We start from the raw sequence: 22,478 nt of genomic DNA, 5'->3' as shown, positions 1-22,478 counted from the left end.
CCCCGCCGCCGGCCCCGCTCCGAGAGCCCCAGCGCAGCCCAGGCCGGAGCCGCCGCGGCCGGGAAGGCGGCACCGCCGCGGCCCGGCCACCGCGCGCCCTGCGCTTGCCTCCGCCCGCGCTGCGGACATGGCGCGGCGCTGACTGTGGCCCGGCCCGGCGAGACCGCGCGCCCGCTCGCCCGGACCCGACCCGCCCCGCACGGGACCCGCTCCGGCCCCGGCCGGCCGCCGCCTTTTCCTTCCCCAGCCCGCAGGCCCTCGCCTCCCGGGAGGGGAGCCCACAGGCGCAGGGAGGCCGAGCGCGGACTCGCCACCAGGGTAAGCCGAACTCGGGCAAGTGGGGGCCACGCCGGGGACGTGTGGCCCGAGTCCCGCCACCTACCCGCCCCGCACCCCCTAGACCTGCTCAGACTTCCTCATTCCTGCGCTAACCGCTGGGCTAGACCGGACGCAGGACCAGGTTGACAGGAGTTGAGAGGCACATGGGATTGGCGACAGGGGCGAAAGGCACATCTGGACTTCGCAGGGGCCGGCTGGCCAGAGGGCCGCGGCTGCCCGGGCCGCCCTGTCTCCCCGCGTCCCAGCGCCGGGCGGGAACGGGAAGCAGGGGGGAACTCTTGCAAACTTTTTTAAAATCATCACCCCCACCCCTACCCCCTCCTTGGCGGGTGGCTTGGGGGTTGAGGTGCGCTTTGGAGAGGGGAAGGTGGTTGGTGCAGTGCTGAACCAGATTTCACCTAAGGGCGGTCCATGAAATGAAAGCAGAAGTGTATGTCAGTCCTCTTGACTGGGAAAGCCCTCCCCAGCACCCCCCCCCCCAATTGAATAAAACAGCCTTATTCCTTCATCCCCTACTTCAAAAAGAAGCCTCTGCTTCACACGCACACCCCAACCAGGACATAATATATTCACCTACTATAGAATCTGTACCTTACTTTTCAAAAAATAAGGAGGCCCTGGTACTGACCCTACAGGGCCTGGCGTCTGAGAAAAGAAATTACCTACTTAGAGCACTTTTTAGACACCGATTATGTAAAACACTTGGACATCGGCACCGGAGCACCGGGTGTCGTGCATGACCTCCAAAACAAGAATGATGATATAAACAAAGCCTATCCTAAACACAAGTTTTCCTATAGTCTTTACAAATAGATACCAATGGAGATGTTTGCCCTGATTTATTGGTCTGTAGTGAAACCTAAATGGGACTTGATGACACAGTATTTGATTATCAAGATTTAAGACATTTTCATGGACTTTGTTAAGTAGGGTGTTTCAGCACTGCAGCTTATTAAATAACTATATTTAACTTAAAGATATTGTTATAAAGCCCATAATCTGAGAAAATGACTATAGTATTACTAAAACATTTAATAACTCTGGCATACAAATGTTCTGTCAACTGGTGATCTTTGGTAAACCCTGAAGCTTGGGATTAAGATGTTCAGTGCTTATTTTTTTATAGCAAAGCATCTCAATTGAATATTCTTGAGTAATTTAAATTGCATAGTGTTTGTTAAAACTAAAAGGGAATCTTGATTAAAATAAAGTTCTTAGCTGAAGTATGTTGTTTTCCTAATTTTAATATTATGCTTTCTAGAGGTGAATCCTTTTACTGTTTGATGCAGTAAAGAAATTATGTAAATAATTTGAAGCAAAGTATTTTTTGAGCTTATGAACTTGGGAAGACAGGAAATACAAAGATTTGTTTCCTGTAGCATTTTACATTTATCGTGTAATTAAATTGCTAAGGGGAGCTAAACATGTATCATAAACGGAAACATGAAATCTCCTGAAACTATTCATCCATATTAATATACCTGCAACTCCTCAATGCCCTCTGGAGCTTGTTTAGATAAAATGTCTTCCTGGGCCACAGCCTACTGGACAAATGTGAACACAAAGAAAGGCTCATTATGTGTAGATGTAATGCTGGCACTGAAATACTGCTTGCTGTGAATAGTAAATCACTTCTAATGTGTTTGAAAGACTTTTTAAAGGAAATGCTATAATCCAATTAGGGCTTGGTGGGTTTGAAAATTAGGGTTTGAAAATCTGTTGTCTTTGTTTTCAAATTTCAGTTTGATCTAATGTTCAGCAGTTGTCATTCAGATGGGCTGAATAAACACCCTGTTTTTCAAATTGAGTTAGTAAATACTGGAGTATGTATACAAAAATAGTCCTTCCCCTTTGTAAGCACTGCTTTGATCTTTGTACTTCCTTCTTACTTCTGCCTCTTAAGCCCATCTGTGATGACTGAGTTGCCGATGGTAAACGCTCAGTCTGAAATACGCAGAATTTTAGGTTTAGTGATCATATTTCTCGTATTTCTCTTGTCATGTTCCTTGGAACAAACTGAGGCTGGTTTAAGAAACTGGTATTTAGGCAGGTTGTTTTTACTACTGCTTTCAAACTTTCAGATAATTGATGAAATTACTGCCTTGACTTTCAGGGATGGCTCATTGTGGTAGATAGAAGATCTAGATAAGAAATCACAGGCTGCTGGAATCTTGGACTATCATTCAATCAGCAAGATCTTATTTTTTACCTAATTTATGAGAGGTATTCCCCCTGTTCAGAAGAGGTGAAAGTTCTGGCTTCTGGGGGGAAGTGGTTACTTCATAACCTTCAATTAGTTTGAACTTGGGAGAAGTCAGAACAGTATTGATGTTTTAAAATAATAAGTTTGAAAAATATGAGTTTTGTATGGATTTTTGATAAAGTAGTCAAAATATCATCTTTTTCTTCATCAGAACTTCTTCGTAGATGTGCTGTTCTGAGCATAGAGATAACTGCAGTATAAAGTGTATCTGGAAATGCAGAATAGTTTAACCAACAGAATAAGCATTCACATTACGCTCTTCAAGACTTCAGATTGAACAGGAGTCACATTAGCAGGAATGGATGGGTTAGAATCAATGGCTATACAAAATTTCTCATAAATTTTCTTTTAGTACGGAGATTGATTGGTTTTCTGTTTATAGTATGAATCATCTATGGTGGCGTGATTGTTCTACGTTGTAAGAACAGAAGAAGGAAGAGAAGGAAAAAAAGAAATTTAGTGTTAGAGGACATTTTGAAACGTTCTCCTCTACGTCTACATTTATGTCTGGTCAGAGCTAATTGACAACTGCTTCTTGGAGACCAGTAGACCACACTGAAGCAATTTATGCTGCTTCCTGAGAATTGATTCTCATTCGCACTCTTGCACCTCCCACAAATAACTGAACTCACCTGTAGTTGTCTCAGAGGTGAGCAGGTAAACTATCAGAAGCATATGCACCCGTATGAATTGACCCTGTCACTCCTTAGAACCCCAACGAGTTGACCCTGTCACTCCTTAGAACCGCAATGAGTTGACCATGTCACTCCTTAGGAGACCTTGAGGATTTTTAAGAACTAGAGGCATTCAGCCTTAGGAAAGAATGTTTGGACTTGTGGCACCGTTCTACAGGTTAGTTTGGCTCCTTGACCTTTGTTTTAAACAATAAAGATTAATATTTGAAACCACATAGTTTGGTAGAGTTAATAGAGTAACATAACTGAGACTCCTGTCTTTGTAATATTTCATTAATGAGTATCTAGTGCCTCACTCTTAAATAAAAAAAAAAAAAAAATAGCATTCTTTCCATGATGATAAACTTGCTTTATACTTTTGGTCTCTGCTGTATTAAGAGAGGGTGTTCCTGGGTGCAAATTAATGTCCTGTCTTTCATATTTCAGCTGAGGCTGATAGACCTTCCCTTGAAAATCAGCTAATTGTTTAGAAAATAACTTGTGAAATAGTATTTGATTGCTTCACTACAAATAATTTAAAGCCTAACAGTTTTACACAAAAGTAATAAAAGATGTGATTTGTTCAAGATTATAGAATCCTCAAGAGTAAAGTATGAATGAAAATATTTGTTTAGAGTATTATTCATAAAAATATCATTGTATTTTAAATCTTAAAAAGAAATCAATTATTCTCCTCATTTTTCTGTAAGAACTAATAGATTTAATTATTAGTAGTACAAGTTTCATCTCCTTTAATTTGTTGCCTATTTTTGCAATTAGAATAACGAAATGGATAGTTTAATTCCCCATTACAGACTGGCTTATTACTTTTTATTTATAGTTCACCATTAGGTCAAAAATCTTATAACCAGGTTTTATTCTGGCCCATACTTTCAATAGATATTAATAAGTTCAAACTATTTATAGACTCCATTTCTTTAAATGGTGAAAAGAGATTCTGACTGGTGGAGCTTTAAAGAAGAAAGTAAGATTCTGTATGGCTTATTAAGAGGCTAATTATTTTTTTAAAAAGAATCTAAAGGAAAAAATAATAGGCAGGAAAAGAGCTATCTGAAAGAATCAAAATCCTATAGTTCCAGCTGAAAAGAAAACATATCTAATTTATACTGACAAAGGCCTATCCGGCATTCAGCATTGTGCTTGTTGGCACATAGTAGGTAATCCATAACAATTTTTTAGTGAATGAATGACATAAGTTTTATTTTGTTTTGTTCAAAAGTAGGGCAACTGTTTTCTGCAAGGAACAAAAATTGCACTATTTTGCCTTATCTTCTGGGAAGAAAGAACCCCAAAACTAATTCTTGCTTCCTAAATACTATATTCTTATCTAAGGAGCACTTGAAATTTACTAGAACAAATAATTTGTTAAAAAGTATCCAGTGCCTTCCAAAAGGAAAGCATTTCATTCTGAAAGATGAGTCTATGAACTGGGGGAAAAATGGCTTTTAGTTTCCAAATTTTAAAGGCACTTCTGAAACAAGGTAATAAAGTAATTGAAATGATAAAAGATGCTTATGCATGTAAAAAATGTAACTTTTTGGCTACTCTAGAATTTCTCTGAGCTCCACTGAAACTGTAATTTCAATATTAGTATCTCCAAAAAAAGAAACAATGCTATACACACTGCTTTGTAATCCAGAGATTGTTAAGGCCTATTGAAATTAATCAATTAAAAAGTAAAAAAATGTGTTAAGCTATCCAGAATTAAATACTTACCGCATATAAAAAATTGGAGGTGGGGAAAGTTACTAGCTGGAAAACCTTAAGAATGAGGAGGCAGTTAGCAAGGTTTACTGTATTTTCCACTTTAATACTTTAATGATTTTGCAACACTGTAAAACCCAGGACCTCATTGTGTCAGGGTTTTGTTGATTATTTTTCTCTTGTAGCATTTTCAGAAAACTGTCCTTGAAACTCTAAATCTAATCAGGTATTCTGTATGAGACAGTATTTATGAAACGTACCCTCCAGACTAGGAAAGGGCACAAGGCCAACACTTCACAGTCCTGGTGTCCTGACCCCAGGGAGAGTTAGAACCATTTTATTGGAAATTGCTGATTTCAGTCCACTCTGCTTTGCTGCCCACTTAACTCTGGTTTTGACACTGACCTCTCTTTGAACACTTACAAACATACATTCAGGCTTCAAAAATTAATTTTAAAAATTATTTACAAATATATGTATAATCAGTCATTTTTATTGTTGCCAACAAACTAAGGAAGGAAGAAACTGAATGTTTACTTATATAACAAGTGCACTGTAAAGCTGTCATTGTTGAACAAAGTACTCACAGTCTGGGTGCCTGGGTGGCTCAGTTGGTTAAGCGTCTGACTCTTGGCTTCGGCTTAGGTCATGATCTCACAGTTTGTGATTTCAAGCCCTGCATTTGGCTCTGTGCTGGCAGCGCAGAGCCTGCTTGGAATTCTCTCTCTCCTCTCTCTCTCTCTCTCTCTCTCTCTCTGCCCCTCCCCCACTCACGCTGTCTCTGTCTCTCTCAAAATGAATACATACTTTAAAGAAACAAAAGTACTCACAGTGAATAGCAGCAGAGTTTGTTAGTTTAAATAATAAAATAATCCAAGTACTTTTCCTGTAGCTTCCCTGAGAGAAGTCTCTGTGGGAGGGATGAATTCTACTGTGTTGCATTATATAATCGTCTCAGTCTACATCTTCTGGGCATGAAGAGAAGCATAAACAAAAACACAAAACTATAATACTGTCCTCTATTAGTCAAAAATCTGTGGACAATTCATACACTCTATACTGGAAAATAAAGCTATGGATTTTTTGTAGGTTTGAGGCTCTTGATGTATGAGTAGTATTTGTAGGTGAGATTTTCTTGTTTATAAAAAATACAAAACCTGCATAAAGTTAAGCACGCCTCTATAGAAAGCGTTTAGCATTAAAAAAAATTCGATTGCTATAATAAATGGCAGTCGTTTATAAAAATTATTTGTTACTCATTATTGTTTATCATGTGATTTGGACTGAACATATTACACTGTCTTTCAATGTCGGGACATACCTTTCCCTCCAGAAGTCAGCTTTTATCTCCAGAAATCAATTCTAACATATATCAAGCATGAAAGAAGAAAAATTAAAAGTGATGACAGAGTCCATAGTCAGTCTACCAATTTATTGGTTCTGTGCCCACGCCTGCAATTCAAAGAGTGCAAATAAATTACTTAATTGTCTTAGAAAATATGCCTTCCAAGATAAGAATTTTAGGAATGATGAGAATGACTCTTTTTTTAACATTAACATGAATTCCTGACTCATGTTTTATTGATACTGGAAGAGTTTCTTTGTCTAGCAGTTCTTAACTTAGGTATAGGTTTATTTTTTAGGATTTAACCATTTATTCATGTTTGATCATTAAGACTTGATTTATAAACTTCAGTGTTTTGTTTTTTGGTTTTTTTTAAACAGGGACTAAGAATGGTAGTGAGGTTGAAGGAAAAGAATCCCTTACAATTTATAGCATCTTGTATAATGCTGTCTAAATAATACAAGCACCTTTATGACTTATAAAGTTAAAATAGGAGGCGCCTGGGTAGCTCAGTTGGTTAAGCGTCCAACTCTTGATTTTGGCTCAGGTCACCATCTCACAGTTTGTGAGATCGAGCCCTGCCTCCGGCTCTGCCCTGTCAGCACAGAGCCTGCTTAGGATTCTCTCTCTCCTCCCTCCCTCTCTTCCTTTCTCTCTGCCCCCTCCCTCCTCATTTTCTAAATACATTTTCAAAATACATTTTCTAAAATAATGTTAAAATAAAGGTGATGTGGAAGGATAGGAGTATGAATGGTTTTTTATACAGAGGAAATTTAAGGTAGAAAGGAGCATGAAGAAAGTAAAGAATAAAAATTAAATTAAACTTAATGTTTTTAATTCTCTTGGATATTGAGGAAAGTACTTAAGGGAATGCAAAAAAATACTGGTCTATATAAAATTAAAATTTAATATAAAATCTAGACAGTAGAAAGATTACTTTTTTTTTTTTTTTTCAACGTTTTTTATTTATTTTTGGGACAGAGAGAGACAGAGCATGAACGGGGGGAGGGGCAGAGAGAGAGGGAGACACAGAATCGGAAACAGGCTCCAGGCTCCGAGCCATCAGCCCAGAGCCTGACGCGGGGCTCGAACTCACGGACCGCGAGATCGTGACCTGGCTGAAGTCGGACGCTTAACCGACTGCGCCACCCAGGCGCCCCGAAAGATTACTTTTAAAAATGTATTCACAATGCTAATTTCAAGCCAACCAGGAAGACTGGGAAAATACTTTTTGTTGGAGATAGATTAGCAGGAGCCAAAAACATAGCCAATCTCATACCATAACCATTTATTTTACCTATTTATTATGCTGTTAATACATAGTAAGGGATGTAAGTTAAATACTTAACGTGTGTGTGTGTGTTTAACCTGTGAGTCTTAGAAATTTGGTCAAAATGAAGAATAATGAAAGCATAAGTAATGTTTAGCAGGAAAGTCCTCTATAAAATTAGGTCCTGAATTTTATTTGTGACTTGAATATGAACAGGATAAATTCTGTGTATCAGGAGGGGAGGGTCATAATGAAAAGAGAGAGAGATTGAAAAGAACTTTTCAATAGGCATTTCACTGTGGATTATCCTATTTTTGATTAATTGAAAACAATGGTTATTTCCCCCTTATTCTGAAAAAAATTTTAGAAGTCAGTTGTGATTAAGCAAACCTCAGTACACCTGGGAAATTAAAGTCAAAAGCATGGTATTTAGCAATTAAATGTATTTCCTTGCTTTCGTGCCATAACATAGCATTCGTTTAATAAAATATCTTTATGGTTTCTTCCATGTGTTTACCGAATTTCCCATTTTAGACACCGAACCAAATTTAAACACACCTTAGAACATTTAATATTTCCTATTTTAAAACAGTACCTTAGGAGTCACTGACCCTGATGTTCTTTTTTATGATGGACAGGGAAAGTATCCCATTTCTCTTAGAAAGTCTACTATAATAGCCAAATAGGAATTAGTCCAGGTTGTTGAGAGTAGTTCAGTCCTGTGTTGAAATAGATGGATGATTTGGGGAGCAGTTGTGCTATAATTACTAAATACTTGTTAAACTGAAGGAATCCAGTCATTCAAGGAAACCATAGAAACAATAATTTTATTGCCGAGTCTCTTAAGTATATTCACATAGATACCCCCATCAGTATCCCAGTATCAAATCTATCGTCATCCTCATCCACCAAATTGCTACCTTTCCCCCACATTAAGCAATGCACTTGTTAGCCCGCTATGGCCCATTCAGTAGGTTCCCATGCCAGAAATCTAGGAACCTATTCTATATGCATACTTATCTCTTCCAATCACCAAGTTCTATTAATTCAGCCTCCTGCTCACCTCCAGAATCCATCCTTTCCTTATTGAATTTCTAGCTTTCATTTTTACGTTGCCTCCTGATTGTCTCCTCCTGTTCCATCTTTCATTCCAACATAAAGGTCAGCTTTCTAAAGTGCAAGTCTGATGATGTCACAATCTTTATGTTTCTGAAATGAATCTCTGTTGTCTTCACAAGCTGATTCCTGCACAGCTCACCTCCCACCCTTGCTCCTCACCCATCCTCTATTTCTCAAATCATCCACATCAATTTTCAGTTCCCTATCCACTGTGTTTTCGCACTTTGATTGTCTCTGCCTGCACCCTCCCTGTGTGAGGAGCGCCCTTCCCTTCCTGGCCAACTAATCAACCTTCAGGCATGGTTCAGTCTTCGCCAATTTTCTCTCTATCCTCTATCCATTTTCTCTGATCTTCGCATAATAATGTGCTCTCAGTCCATGTTCTGACTTCTTATGTTTTCTAGACGGAAAATATCTTGAGGGCAGGGATTTTATGTTACTTTGCATGTACATAATAAGTTTGCTAAATGAGTAAGTAAATAACTAGACAGAATGTCAGCAGATACTGACTAGGTAGCTGTTGATTAAGCTGTGTGGCTCTGGGCAAATTAATTAATTTTTCTGTGTTTCATTTTCTCTCTGTGAAAAAATGAGAGGGTTAGGCTAAATGACCATCTACTTCTAAAATTATTTGTTTCTTTGATATAATAGTATTATTCGGAAGACTTCAGATTTTCTTGCCTTATTGAGATAGGTCAACTTAAGGAAAATACATGTGAGAAAGTACAAAGACAATTTTTTCTTTTTTTTAACTTAGAGAGAGGGAGCATGCACGAGCAGGGGAGGGGCAGAGGAAAGAGAGAGAATCTCAAGCAGGTTCCACGCTCAGCATGGAGCCCAACATGAGGCTCAATCTCATGACCCTGGGATCACGACCTGAGCCGAAATCAAGAATCATATGCCCAACTGACTGAGCCACCCAGGTGCCCCTATTATTGATTGTCATTATGGTAATATGAGGAACTGTTTATTTTTGGATTATGAGTTATCATATGTGGTCTTAGTCTAGTTTCTTTTTGACATCAGGTGCTTCTGGGGTTACCTCTTTTCATTATAAATTAATGTCTGCTATGAACTTACATTCATATTTCTCCAAAGAAATTGAAGGCAATCTTGATACAGAAATTGAATATAAAATTCAGTATTTTAATTCTGAATGGGTTCAAGTTCTCACTGATTATAACTTTATTTGCAGGAGGGAAAAAGGGGAGTGGTAGTAATGTAAGCTCAATCCTCATCTGTCAGAACAAGAACATAATGTCTAAAATCAATAAATTAAGGAAAAAGGTATAAACATAGTATTTGGAGATATGAAAAGAACCCCAGGAAAACCAAAAAGAGAAAGTTAAGAATGTAAAAAAGCCAGTCGTTCTGAAAAGTGGGATTGGAGAAGAGGAGATGTGGGGTAGGGGAATCTGCTTTTTTTATATAAGCTTTTCTGCCCTTACATAGTTGGATTTCTTTTTTAACCATTAATTCATTTGAATATATGTTGGGTCCTTTCCATATGCTAAGTTCTAGGTACTAGGAATACTGAACAAGACAGAAGTCCATAATTTCATGGAGCTTAGATCATGTATTTTCAGTTTAAAACATTTTCTCTTACATCATCCTTTTTAACATTGGAGAATCACATGACTAAAAGATTGCATTAATCATAAGAGTACAGCTTTAATGATTTACTTCAAAGTGAATACATTTAACTTAGGTGGTGCTCTAGAAAGAACGTTACCAGCATCCCAAAAGCCCTATTTCTGCCCCTTCATGGTCAGGACACCTACCCTTCACTCTCATTTAAAAGGTTTCAATTAATGACTTTTAGATTATATGCATGTTGATTCCATGAGTCCATGTATGAATTCATCCACATACAATTGAGAATTGACTGAATGAATTCATTACTCCAAGGTGCTAACAATAAGCTTCACACAAGTAAGAACTGTGGTACAGTTAAAAGCCCTAACTAAGGTCAGTTCATTTCAGACTGTAATCACTAAACAAAATATGTTAGTAAATATATAAACCAAATCACATTTCATATTAATATGTCATTTATGAGTTTGAGTGAATATTTTGTTTATTGCCCAACAGTCAAGGTCACTGACAAAGAGATGTGGGAGAAAGGAGTATTCACATCAGACCTTATCAGACATGGAGGAGAGTGTAGTTCACTTTTTTCTTCCTGCTCACTTTATACATTGGCATCTGCATAAACTGAAGGATTTATCTGTGTGAGTGGTCAGTGTGGAAATGGCTTCATAACTAGATTCCAGGACTGAAAGGTCCCTGTATAAGGCCTGATTTTGATGCTTGCAGATCACATTTGTGTGTGGGTAATTGGAAGGTCATTGTTGTGCTCATTTCTTCAAGGAAACCCTTTCCTCCCTCCAGGGCAATTGTCACCTCATCCAGAGAACCAAGTGTTGCTGGTTCACATAATTAGTCCTTTTCATTTAAAACATAAAAGATGCACTTTTATCAGCATTTGGGGATAAATAAAAATGAAGTCCAAACTGAAGTTGTCATATTCAAATTTAAGAGAACTTGATCAGTTTCTCTATATCTGGTCAAAATATTAATCTCTAATTCATAATTCTTGAGGTCTATTTCCTTTTCAACCTGAAAGTACAAATACTCCAAAATGGCACATAAGACGAAGATCAGACATGAAATTAAAATTTGGTTGCACTCCATTTTTTAAATTAAGACTTAATTTTTTTAGAGAAGTTTAAGGTTCACAGCAAAATTGAGGGTAAGGTACAAGGGATTTCCCATATACCCTTGCTCCTATACAAGCAGTCTCCCCATTATCAATATCTCCTTTCAGAGTGGTACATTTGTTACAAGGGATGAACCTACATTGACACATTGCAAGCACCCAAAGTCCATAGTTTATATATGGTTCATTCTTGGTGTTGCGTGTTCTGTGGGTTTGGGCAAATGTATAATGACATGTATCCATCATTATGGTTTCATACAAGAGTATTTTCACTGCCCTAAAAATCCCCTATGTTCCACCTATCCATCCCTCATCCCCTTCCCCCACCATCATCCTCTATTTTTAGAAAAGAAATCTGTAATAAGTCAAATCCTTTTCTGATGCCACCTGAATGAAAGACCTCACACTTTGAGTAAATGTATTGAATTGGTTTTTATATGGAAATGGAAGGCAGCAGTAGCTCATGAGTGACTTCAGTTATAACATGTAAGGTTTTATCTAATATACTGTAATCTTTAGAGAAGTTCTCTAGCTATACAAATTTACATTCACCATATTTATCCTACTATGCTATTAATAAAAAGCAATTTTACTTAGAATGGAATCTGACGTTTAATATATATGAACTCAATTATGATTAGAAAATGTCTAAAACATCTTTTTGATCCTATAAATTTCAGTCATCTAGATTAAGAAAACAAGCATAGGCAAAGATTTGATACTTATGGAACACATTGGAATGCATTCTGATCTTTCTAAGAAAATCCCTGTCCTCCATGGTTACGGAAGACATGATAGAGCAAGAATTTAGATGCTTCTCTCACAGAGTGAAAGAGATTATATTTACTATGGTTTATTGATTCTAAGAGGTACTTTTCTCCCCCACAGTTTAGCATCTTGACTTAATTATATGTATTTGAGGATTTTCTAGATATCTTTCTGTCATTGGTTTCTAATTGAATTTTATTATGTTTAGATAACCTATCTGTATGCTTTCACTTCTTTACAATTTATTGAGTCTTGTTTTACGGTCCAGCGTATGGTCTGTCTTTGTGACTGTTTCATGTACACTTGAAAAGAATGTGTCTTCCACACTCATTGGTGGAGTGTTCTCAGTTCTAATGCATAGAACTAAGTGCTTTTCAAAATCAAAGCATTCAGTTTTATTAATGATGTTGTTCTAAATTTTCTGTATCTTTACTGACGTTCTGTTGATTTGGTTTCATCATTTACTGAGAGAGGAGTGTTACAAATCTTTACTATAATTATAGAGATTTCTGTTTCTTCCTTTAGTTCTGCCACTTTTTGCTTCTTGTATTTTGAAACTCTGTTAATATGTGCATACACATTAAGATCATTATTTCTCTGTCATGAATTAACCCTTTTATTCTTAAGAAATGTTTCTCTTCACCCCTGGTAATATTTCTTCTCTTGAGGGCTACTGTATGTGATATTTTAGTATACCCTGATTTTTTATGTTTAGTATTTCCATGGTGTAACTGGCATAACTTTCCATCCTGATACTTTTAAACTATTTGAGTCTTTTATATTAAAGTGTAATTCCTATGAAACGCATAAGCTTGGGTCTTGCTTTTTTTGTCCAGTCTGACTTATCTTTACTTTCTTTTGGTTCATTTAGTTCATTTCCATTTAATGTTATTATTGTTGGCAATAATAATAATTATTGGTTGGTAGATGGCAACTACCAAGCTGCCATCTTGGTAGTTATTAACTGTTTGTGCCATCTGCTCTTTATTCATTTTTTCCTCTTTTCTGGCCATCTTTGAATAAGTTTAGTTTTTACTTGTTTATTTATTTTTAAGTAGGCTTCACACCCAGCATGGAGCCCAATGTGGGGCTTGAACTCATGACCCTGAGATCAACACCTGAGCTGAGATCAAGAGTTGGACGCTCAACTGAATGAGTCTCCCAGGCACCCCAGTCAAGTTTAGTTTTTAAATTCCATTTCATCTCCTTCATTGGCTATACTTTAAACTGGTTACCTTAGGGATTACAATATGCATCCTTGAATCTACCATAAAGTAATGCAATAACATTCCTTACATATAATTTCTTACATATAGTGTGAGAACTTGACAATGGTATACTTCCATTTGTCCTTTTCCCTTCCTCTGTGCTATTTTTGTTGTGCATTTTACTTCTGCATATGCTATAAACCCCAAAATATGTTGTATTTTTTTAATAGCATACGAAAAAAAGCCTTATACTTACACACATTTTCATCATCTTTGGCATTTTTCATTCTTTCATGTAGATACAAGTTTCTGTCTGGTATCATTTTCCTTCAGCATGAAAAACTTTCTTTAACATGCAGCAGGCCTACTGATCATGCAATTCTCTCAGCTGTTGTTTATTTGAAAAATGTCAATTTCACCTTAATTTTTAAAGGGTATTTTTGCTGAGTATAGAACTGTACACTAAACTTTGTCTTTCAGGACTTCCATCATTTTTGATGAGAAGTCAGCCATCATGCTTATCATTATTCTCCCTTGTCCTTGGATGCTTTTAGTATTGTTTTCTTTAGCATTACTTTAGCATAGAATAAAAATATCTTTATTTTATTTTAGAGAGAGAGAGCATATGAGCAAAGTAAAGGGGCAGAGGGAGAAAAATAGAATCTTAGGCAGACTCCACGCTCAGGGTGGAGCCTGACTCAGGGCTGGATCCCACGACCCTGGGATCATGACCTGAGCTGAAATCGAGAGTTGGACGTGCAACCAACTGAGCCACCCAGAAGCCCCATCTTTTGTATTAAGTTTTTTTTTTTTAATCAATTTGGTTGTGATATGACTAAGCATGTTTTTATTTGTGTTTATCCAACATGGGGATCTTTGAGATTCTTGGATCTATGGGTTGATTTTTTTTTTTTTTTTTTAATCATATTTGTGAGGGCTACTGGGTGGATCAGTCTCTTAAACATCTGACTTGATTTCTGCTCAGGTCATGATCTCACAGTTTGTAAGTTTGAGCCCCACATCAGGCTTGGTGCTGACAGTGTGGAGCTTGCTTGGGATTCTCTCTTTCCCTCTCTCTCTCTGCCCCTCCCCTGCTTGTGTTCTCTCTCTCTCAAAATAAACAAATAAAATTAAAAAATTATTTTTAAATCATGTTTGGAAAATTCTTGGCCATTTCTTCAAATATTTTTTCTTCTCTCTCTTTCTAGGGCTCTAAATTATGCATATGTAAGACCACCTGATACTGTCTCATAGGTCACTAAAAGTATCTTAATTTCTTTCTGCTTTTTATCTCTGTACTTTAGATAGTTTTTACTGACTATTAGTAAAGTTTATTTATCCTTTCTTCTATAGTTTTCAATATGCTGATCAGGTCACCTAGTGAAATCCCATTTTGATCTACAATTTTCCAGGGCCCCTGGGTGGCTCAGTTGGTTAAGTGTCTGACTTCAGCTCAGGTCATGATCTCACAGTTTGTGAGTTCGAGCCCCACATCGTGCTCTGTGCTGACAGCTCAGAGCCTGGAGCCTGCTTTGGATTCTGTGACTCCCTTTCTCTGCCCCTCCCCTGCTTGCACTCTGTCTCTGTCTCTCTTTCTCTCTCTCAAAAATAAACACTAAAAAAAATTTTTTAAGTAAATAAAATTTTCCGTGGTTCTTTTTCTTTTTTATTTCAATTTATCTTCCAGGATTCCTGATCCATATATTATATTCATCTTTTCCTTTATATTTTTGGACATATTGCTATTAATGGTTTTAAAGTCACTGGTTGCTAATTCCACAATTTGTGTCATTGTTTTCTTTTGAGTCATATTTTCCTACTTCTTCATATGTTTTGTCCTTTTTTATTGTCCATTGTGGGTACTACATTGTAGAGAGTATGTAGTTTGGTCTTCCTTTCAAGAGTGTTGAGGGTTTTTTTTTTTTTTTGGTAATAGGCAATAAATTTACTGGTGAATCACCTGTTTTTAAAAAGATGAGTTTAGAGTAGCCTTTATTCTTGGGTATGTTCTTTATCCCAATAGCATGATCTTTCTGGGGTCAAACCTGAATCCTCAGATTGTTCAGTGATATCTCTTCATCCTGGATAATTGGAACTTCAATGTCTCTTATAGGTTCTCAAAACTTCTGGAACCTCCATTTAGCTTTTAGATCCCTGGCATCTATCTTTTTCCAGTAGGCTTTGCAGAGTCTGGTTCTGCACTAATACTGCGTAATATTTATTGATTGACCAGAGGTGACCCCTATGCATATTTCTGAGCCTTTCTTTCTGTGGAAATTCCTCATTTCTGATGCTCTGCCCAGAGAGATTGCTGTTCTGTTTGGACTCTACTTCCTTGTGTCATGGTTTGGAACATACTCAGTCAAAAAGTGAATTCGGGGGAGCCTGGGTGGCTCAGTCGGTTAAGCGGCCGACTTTGGCTCAGGTCATGACCTCACGGTCCATGAGTTCACGCCCCGCGTCGGGCTCTGTGCTGACAGCTCAGAGCCTGGAGCCTGTTTCAGATTCTGTGTCTCCCTCTCCCTGACCCTCCCCCGTTCATGCTCTCTCTCTCTCTTTCTCAAAATAAATTAAAAAAAAAAGTTAAAAAAAAATTTTTTTTAAGTGAATTCAGAGCTCACCTCAAGTGTTTCCATTCTCTTGTGGTGTATAGCCCAATGCTGTGTCTTGTCCAGTGTCTTCCATTATTGCTTCAAGTATTTTGTACAGTTTTACAGTTGAGTAGGGCAAGCTCAGTAATTGTTACCCTGACATGACTGAAGTCCACATTTTGACAAATCTGAAATTGCAGTGTTTTCTACCATTTATATAATACTAATTTTTAAAAAGTATTTAGTGTTACTAATTTGGTGATACAAAGAAGTAAAGCCCTCGTGTCTGCTTTTTAGGCATTTATATCCACTTAAGAAGATTATATATATGTAAGTATAGTTAAATTGCAGTAGAACAGTATGTTATCAAGGGTAAAATCACCAGTACACATAAGTGTGATAGCCCTTATGTGGACAACATACCTATAGGTTACAGAGAAAATACAGAGTTTCTGGGCAGAGGTCGGATTTGAGTAGAGGCTTAAGGAGTAGGTGATATTTAAGTTGGGAAGATGGCATTTCAGGATGCAAGGCTACTGTGAAACAAAATACAAGGTGGCAATGAGCAAGCCATTTTTGAATGATCAATCTGCCTATAATAAAGGGTTTGGGTTAGGACATAGTAATAGGTGATGTTTGTAATATGATTTAATGTAATATAATAAGCTGAGTGATTGAGGGCTTTTGACTTTATCTTGTAAGTAATATGGAAATAATATGAAAGGTGCTTAAGGAAGAAGAAACACCACAATAAGGGAGAATCATAGGGAGACTACTACTATCATTCAGAAGTGAGGCAGTGAAAGTTCAAGTAGGATACAACAGTGGGAATGGATAGGAGGGGCAGATACAAGAAATTACACAAGGAAGAAATCAGCAGAAATCAGTTATTGATTATGTGTGAGATAAGGAGAAGGAAAGGAGGAAATGGTGACTGTGTATCTGAGACAATGATATACTGGCAGAAATTGGAAAGTCAAGAACAGGGCCATTGCTGCAGGAATAATTAATTTGATTTTAGATATTAGAGAGTTGATAGTATTAAAAGATTGTAATTCGTTTTTGGGGAGCCTGGGTGGCGCAGTTGGTTAAGCATCTGGCTCTCGATCTCAGCTCAGGTCATGATCTCTAGTTTCGAGCCCCGCATTGGGCTCTTGTGCTAGTGGTGCAGAGCCCTCTTGGGATTCTGTCTCTCCTTCTCTTTGCCCCTCCCCAGTTTGTGCGCTCTCTCTCTCCCTCTCAAAATAAATAAACTTTAAAAAAAACTTTAAAATACTATAATTTGTTTTTTAATCATATCACTGTTTAAAGCTAGCAGCCATGTATTAATATTTACATTTTGTAGGTTTTAACAGTACTAATTTTATTTGTGTTTACATCACAGTAATTTTGGCTAATGTACTTGTTTCCTTTGTGTTGGGAACTGAATAAGCAAATACAGTAAAAATGAGTACAAATTTGGGCGGGGGGGGGGGGGGAGTTGTGAATAGGACCCTAACAAAGAAAATGTAATTACTGAATTACCACAATGACTAACCCATGCCATACACACCCTCCATTTCCCATGGCACTTACCATGTTGCATTGGTTTTCCTTATTTGTCTTTCTGCTTACTAAACTGTCACATTAGTTGGCTTTTGCTGTATAAAAATTTACCACAAAGCTAATTAAAACACAAACATTTGTTATTTCTCTCAATTTGGTGGGCTCTGTGGGTCATCTGGTCTGGGCTGGCTCTGCTGACCTCTGAAGTCTTCTGGTTGCTCATCTGATGCTGTTTGCTCTAGGGGTGCGTCAACCTGGACTGTGCCTCCCTGCCCCACATGATCTCTCATCCTCCAGTGGCAAGCTCAGGCTTGTTCCCTTGGCAGCAGTGTTCCACGAGAGCAAGAATGGTTGTGGCAAGTCTTATTGAAGCTTGCATTTAAAACTCACGCTTCTTTCTCATTCTGTTGTACAGATGCAAGTAACAGGCCTGCCAGGATTCAAGGGATGGAGAAATCGATTTTACCTTTTGTTGGGTAGAGTTGCAAAGAATGTTGGATCATTGTTTTCAGTCTACCACAACTGTAGGCTCTGGGAGTGCACTCTTGTATACTTTGCTGTCTTTGGTAACTGACACATTAGAAGCCTAAATATTTTTTTAATGAATGACTAAATTAATGAAGGGAGCAATGCATTCAAGAAATATTTCAATATACTTTAGTTTAGCTTTGTTTTTTTTTTTAATGTTTATTTATTTTGAGAGACAGAGTGTGAGTGGGGGAGGGCAGAGAGAGAGGGAGACACAGAATCCAAAGCAGGTTCCAGGCTCCAAGCTGTCAGCACAGAGTCTGACGTGGGGCTCGAACTCACGAGCAGCGAGATCATGACCTGAGCCGAAGTCAGACGCTCAACCGACTGAGCCACCCAGACGCCCCTCAGTATACTTTAGTTTTAAAGATATACATACTTTTATCATGTCATTAGTGAATTATGGTGTTTCCTATGGACATATTTCAGAAAGAGAGTCTCTTGATTTTCCTTCTATTCTTTGTAATTGAACAAAGGAGATATTTAAAACAAAACAAACTAAAAAGCAACTACTGCTTGAGCTATTATTGTTTGGCATTTTTACCTTCACATTTGATTATCTCAGGAAGAACTCACTTGAGTGCATTGTCACAGTCCTATTCTGCTTTTCGGGTTCTGCTATGGGTAGACTGGCTCCAACCAGAACATTCAGGAAGCCTGCAGCAAAGTGCTGTATTAAAATGAATAAAATTAGAGGTCAAGAAAAAGATCGCATCTGCCTCTTAGGTAAATGAACACATTATAGTCTGTGGAGTCAAATTAGCTAGCATTACTCTGTCAACCTCAGCAAATGACTTACTGTCTGTAAACCTCAGTTTTCTCATCTGGGACCCTATTTCTCAGGAATATTGTGAAAATTAAGTGAAAAATGTGAAGCACCAGCTATGATTCCTGATTTCTGGGAGGTAATCAATAAAGTTTACTTCCTTCTACATGTGAACCAAAGTCATATGATGCCTTTCATCAGGGTTTCTCTTTCTTGGTATTATTGACATTGAGGGTCAGATGCTTCTTCATTGTAAAAGGCTGTCCTCTGCATTATGGGATGTTTAGCAACATTTCTAACCTCTACACACTAGACCATCCACCTAGTGTGACAGCTAAAGATGTCTCCAGACATTGCCAAATGTCCCTAGTGGCAAAATGCAAGCATTTTATTCAACAGTGGTAAGGATAGGGTTAAGGAGGGAATGTGGCAGTGTGCCTATAAATGTAGAATAGGAAAGAAAAGTACTTGATTCTTCTCAGACAAGATAGGGTACGTTCAGGCGGCATGGCCGTGGACATTTGATTCTTCTCAGAATGCCTAAAACCTTCACTGTCTCTATTACTCTTCCTTCCTGTAATTTAATATAAACATATATTTATTATGCTCTAACAAAATGGTTAACATTTACTATGTCCCATTAACTATGTTAATAAGCTTTGCATGAGCTAATAGTTGAATGTTGTGTATGTATCTGCCATCTCTGTTAGAGTGGCATTCCATTGTGACAGGGACCTCACACCGGCTCCAACCGCAATGTGTTTGTACTTATGAGGTAGCACTTCTGCATTGGTCACATAGTCTCATTGCACTCAAATAAAACAATCCAGAGCTGAAGATGGATGAAGGCATGGAAAAATATGGAAAATGAGTTTATATAAATCTGAATGCAGTAGATTGCAAATATTGTTTTTTTTTCAAAAACTTTTAAAAATCAGCTATTCTGAGGGGCGCCTGGGTGGCTCAGTTGGTTAAACGTCCGACTTCGGCCCAGGTCACGATCTCGCGGTCCGTGAGTTCGAGCCCCGCGTCGGGCTCTGGGCTGATGGCTCAGAGCCTGGAGCCTGCTTCCGATTCTGTGTCTCCCTCTCTCTCTGACCCTCCCCCGCTCATGCTCTGTCTCTCTCTGTCTCAAAAATAAATAAAACGTTAAAAAATTTAAAAAAATTAAAAAAAATCAGCTATTCTGAGAAAAGCAAACCCACCATTAACTTTTCTTTCATCATCATTAAGCCGATATCTCACAAGAAAGATGTAAATAAAAAGCCCTTTAAAGTTAATTTTTTTCTATTATATTTATTATGAGGAGGATTCCAGTAGTGCTTAGAAATTTTTCGCTCATTTATACTTCATGTTTTATTCACTATATGTCATTAATTGTTAAAGATGTCACAGTTAAACTTCATGTTCAGCACAGCATTTGATTTTTCTCTTTTTTTTTTCTTAAAAATGTCTATTTCTAATCAAATAAATGAGTTAGAAAATTAAAACATAGGAATGTATAACTTAGGGAGCAATAGTCTCCATGTCACTACATATGGATCCAAATTATTCTTTTTAACAGTTACATAATATATAAGGTGTGAATGTAGCATAATTGTAATTAAACAATCTGCTATCAAAGGACATTTAGATTGTTTCCAGTTTTTTTTGTGTGGCAATGCATATCCTTGTCCTTATTTATTGATTTATTTTTGCACGCTTACTCATATAATTCTTTAGTACAACTTTCTGGACGTGGAATTACAGAGTCAAAAGATAGTCGCAGTTGAATGTTTCACATTGAATGTAGCACACATGTGTGTATGTCTTACAGTACACTTCCTCCAAAAAATTCCTCTATAGAAAGAAACTCCAGGCATGCATGGGTGGCTCAGTTGGTTAAGCATCCGACTCTTGGTTTCAGCTCAGGTCATGATCTCACAGTTTGTGAGTTCGAGTCCCACATTGGGCTCCGAGTTGACAGCTTGGAGCCTACTTGGGATTATTTCTCTCTCCCTTTTTCTCTGCCCCTCCCCCGCTTGCTCTCTCTCTCTCTCTCTCTCTCTCTCTCTGTCAAAATAGATAAACCAAAAAAATGTTTTTAAAAAGGAAAGAAACTCCAGCATAGCTTTTCTCTATATCAATTTATCATGCAACAGAAAAATGGTGAAAAGTCACTCTTTTTCTTGTCATTCTTCCTCATACCAGGATAAAGTATTAAAATTACACGTAAGTAGGGTCTGTTATAGCTGAATATAATCTTAAAAATAGAGACACTATCTCTCTGGTTCCCACCCACATCCTCTGAGTGGCACCTGAAATTCTGTTTTTCCGACTGCAGATTATGACCCATTAGACGGTCATGAAATCAATGGGGTTGAAAAGTTTTGTTTTTTTCTTTTTATGAAATCTAATAGAATAAAAAGAGTATGTTCTCTTACAGTGGGCCCTCAAAAAATGTGAATATATCTGATCCTAGAAAATGTCTCCAGTTATAAGAAAGGAAGTGGCCTTGGCCTTGCTGCCTTCACTAACAACTCTTTGTGCTGGCCTTTGGTGTCAGTGGTGAGATTGTCACAGATGTGCAGAAAATAATCCATTAGGCATTTCATGTAGCGCTCGTCACATATTCGGAACATAGCCAGTTATAACATTATGCCTCTCGTGTGAGAAATACACACAATTCCCTGGAGAAGCTGTTTTTATTGCTAGCTAGTTACATTTTCTATTTCTCTTTCCACGGTGTGAAAATTTTCCTGAAAGCCTCAACCATTATAGGAGAGATGCAGAGCTTAAGCCCATCTTCTCACCAGTCAACCCAATATCTTCCTTTCTGTTTCAAGGTCCTTCCTCAAAAGCACGGAACTGTGCAAAGGGAAAGTGAGAGGAAGGGCTCAGGGAGTAGGGGGGCAGTAGGGGCTTTCCCTGGTCTTTCCTGATCCTTTAGTTCCAAAGACTTATTTGGTATTTTAAAACTTTGTAATAAACCCTGCTTTTACAATTAATGCAAATAGTACTCAATGATTCATCCTTTCCAAATAATTCTTGGTTTCTTTTGACATTTTATTTTTAAATTATGAATTAACATTGACATCACTGTAGGATTACAATCACCTCAGCTCTTCACAGCGAACTTAACTATCTTACAAAGCTTGTAAAAGTTCATATTTTAATCACCACCTGGGTATCTCTTGGGCTGCTGTTGGGCTTTTAAAACTGTGATCTTTTGCCACACATTTGTGCAAAAATCATGGGGATGATGTTGGCAAGAGGACTGTATTTACTTGGGTAGCTTGTCCTGTGCCTACAGGTTAGAGATCTTAATTAAAGTGTTTTTTTTTAATGTTTATTTTTATTTTTGACAGAGAGAAAGAGACAGAGCATGAGTGAGGAAGGGGCAGAGAGAGAGGGAGACACAGAATCAGAAGCAGGCTCTAGGCTTTGAGCTGCCAGCACAGAGCCCGATGCAGGGCTCGAACTCGCAGGCTGCGAGATCATGACCTGAGCTGAAGTCAGACGCTCAACTGACTGAGCCACCCAGGCGCCCCTTAATTAAAGTTTTAACTACAGTAATGATCATCATAAGAATGAGTTTTAAAATCAGAGTGAGGGCCACTTGCTACTGAAATCTATCCA

General features: G+C 37.9%; 1 protein-coding gene across 2 annotated transcripts in view; it reads left to right on the top strand.

Moving 5' to 3' along the window:
- Positions 1 to 224: 224 nt before the first annotated feature.
- NFKB1 (nuclear factor kappa B subunit 1) overlaps positions 225 to 22,478 on the top strand; it is a 118,233-nt gene continuing 95,979 nt past the window's right edge. For both annotated transcript variants that reach the window (XM_042935815.1, XM_042935814.1), the window contains exon 1: positions 225 to 318. The gene's annotated coding sequence lies outside the window, so the exon portion shown is untranslated. The remainder of the gene's footprint in view (positions 319 to 22,478) is intronic.

Source organism: Panthera leo, chromosome B1 (assembly GCF_018350215.1).
Source record: "Panthera leo isolate Ple1 chromosome B1, P.leo_Ple1_pat1.1, whole genome shotgun sequence".
NCBI lineage: Eukaryota > Metazoa > Chordata > Mammalia > Carnivora > Felidae > Panthera > Panthera leo.
This window is presented reverse-complemented; position numbering and strand designations above follow the sequence as displayed.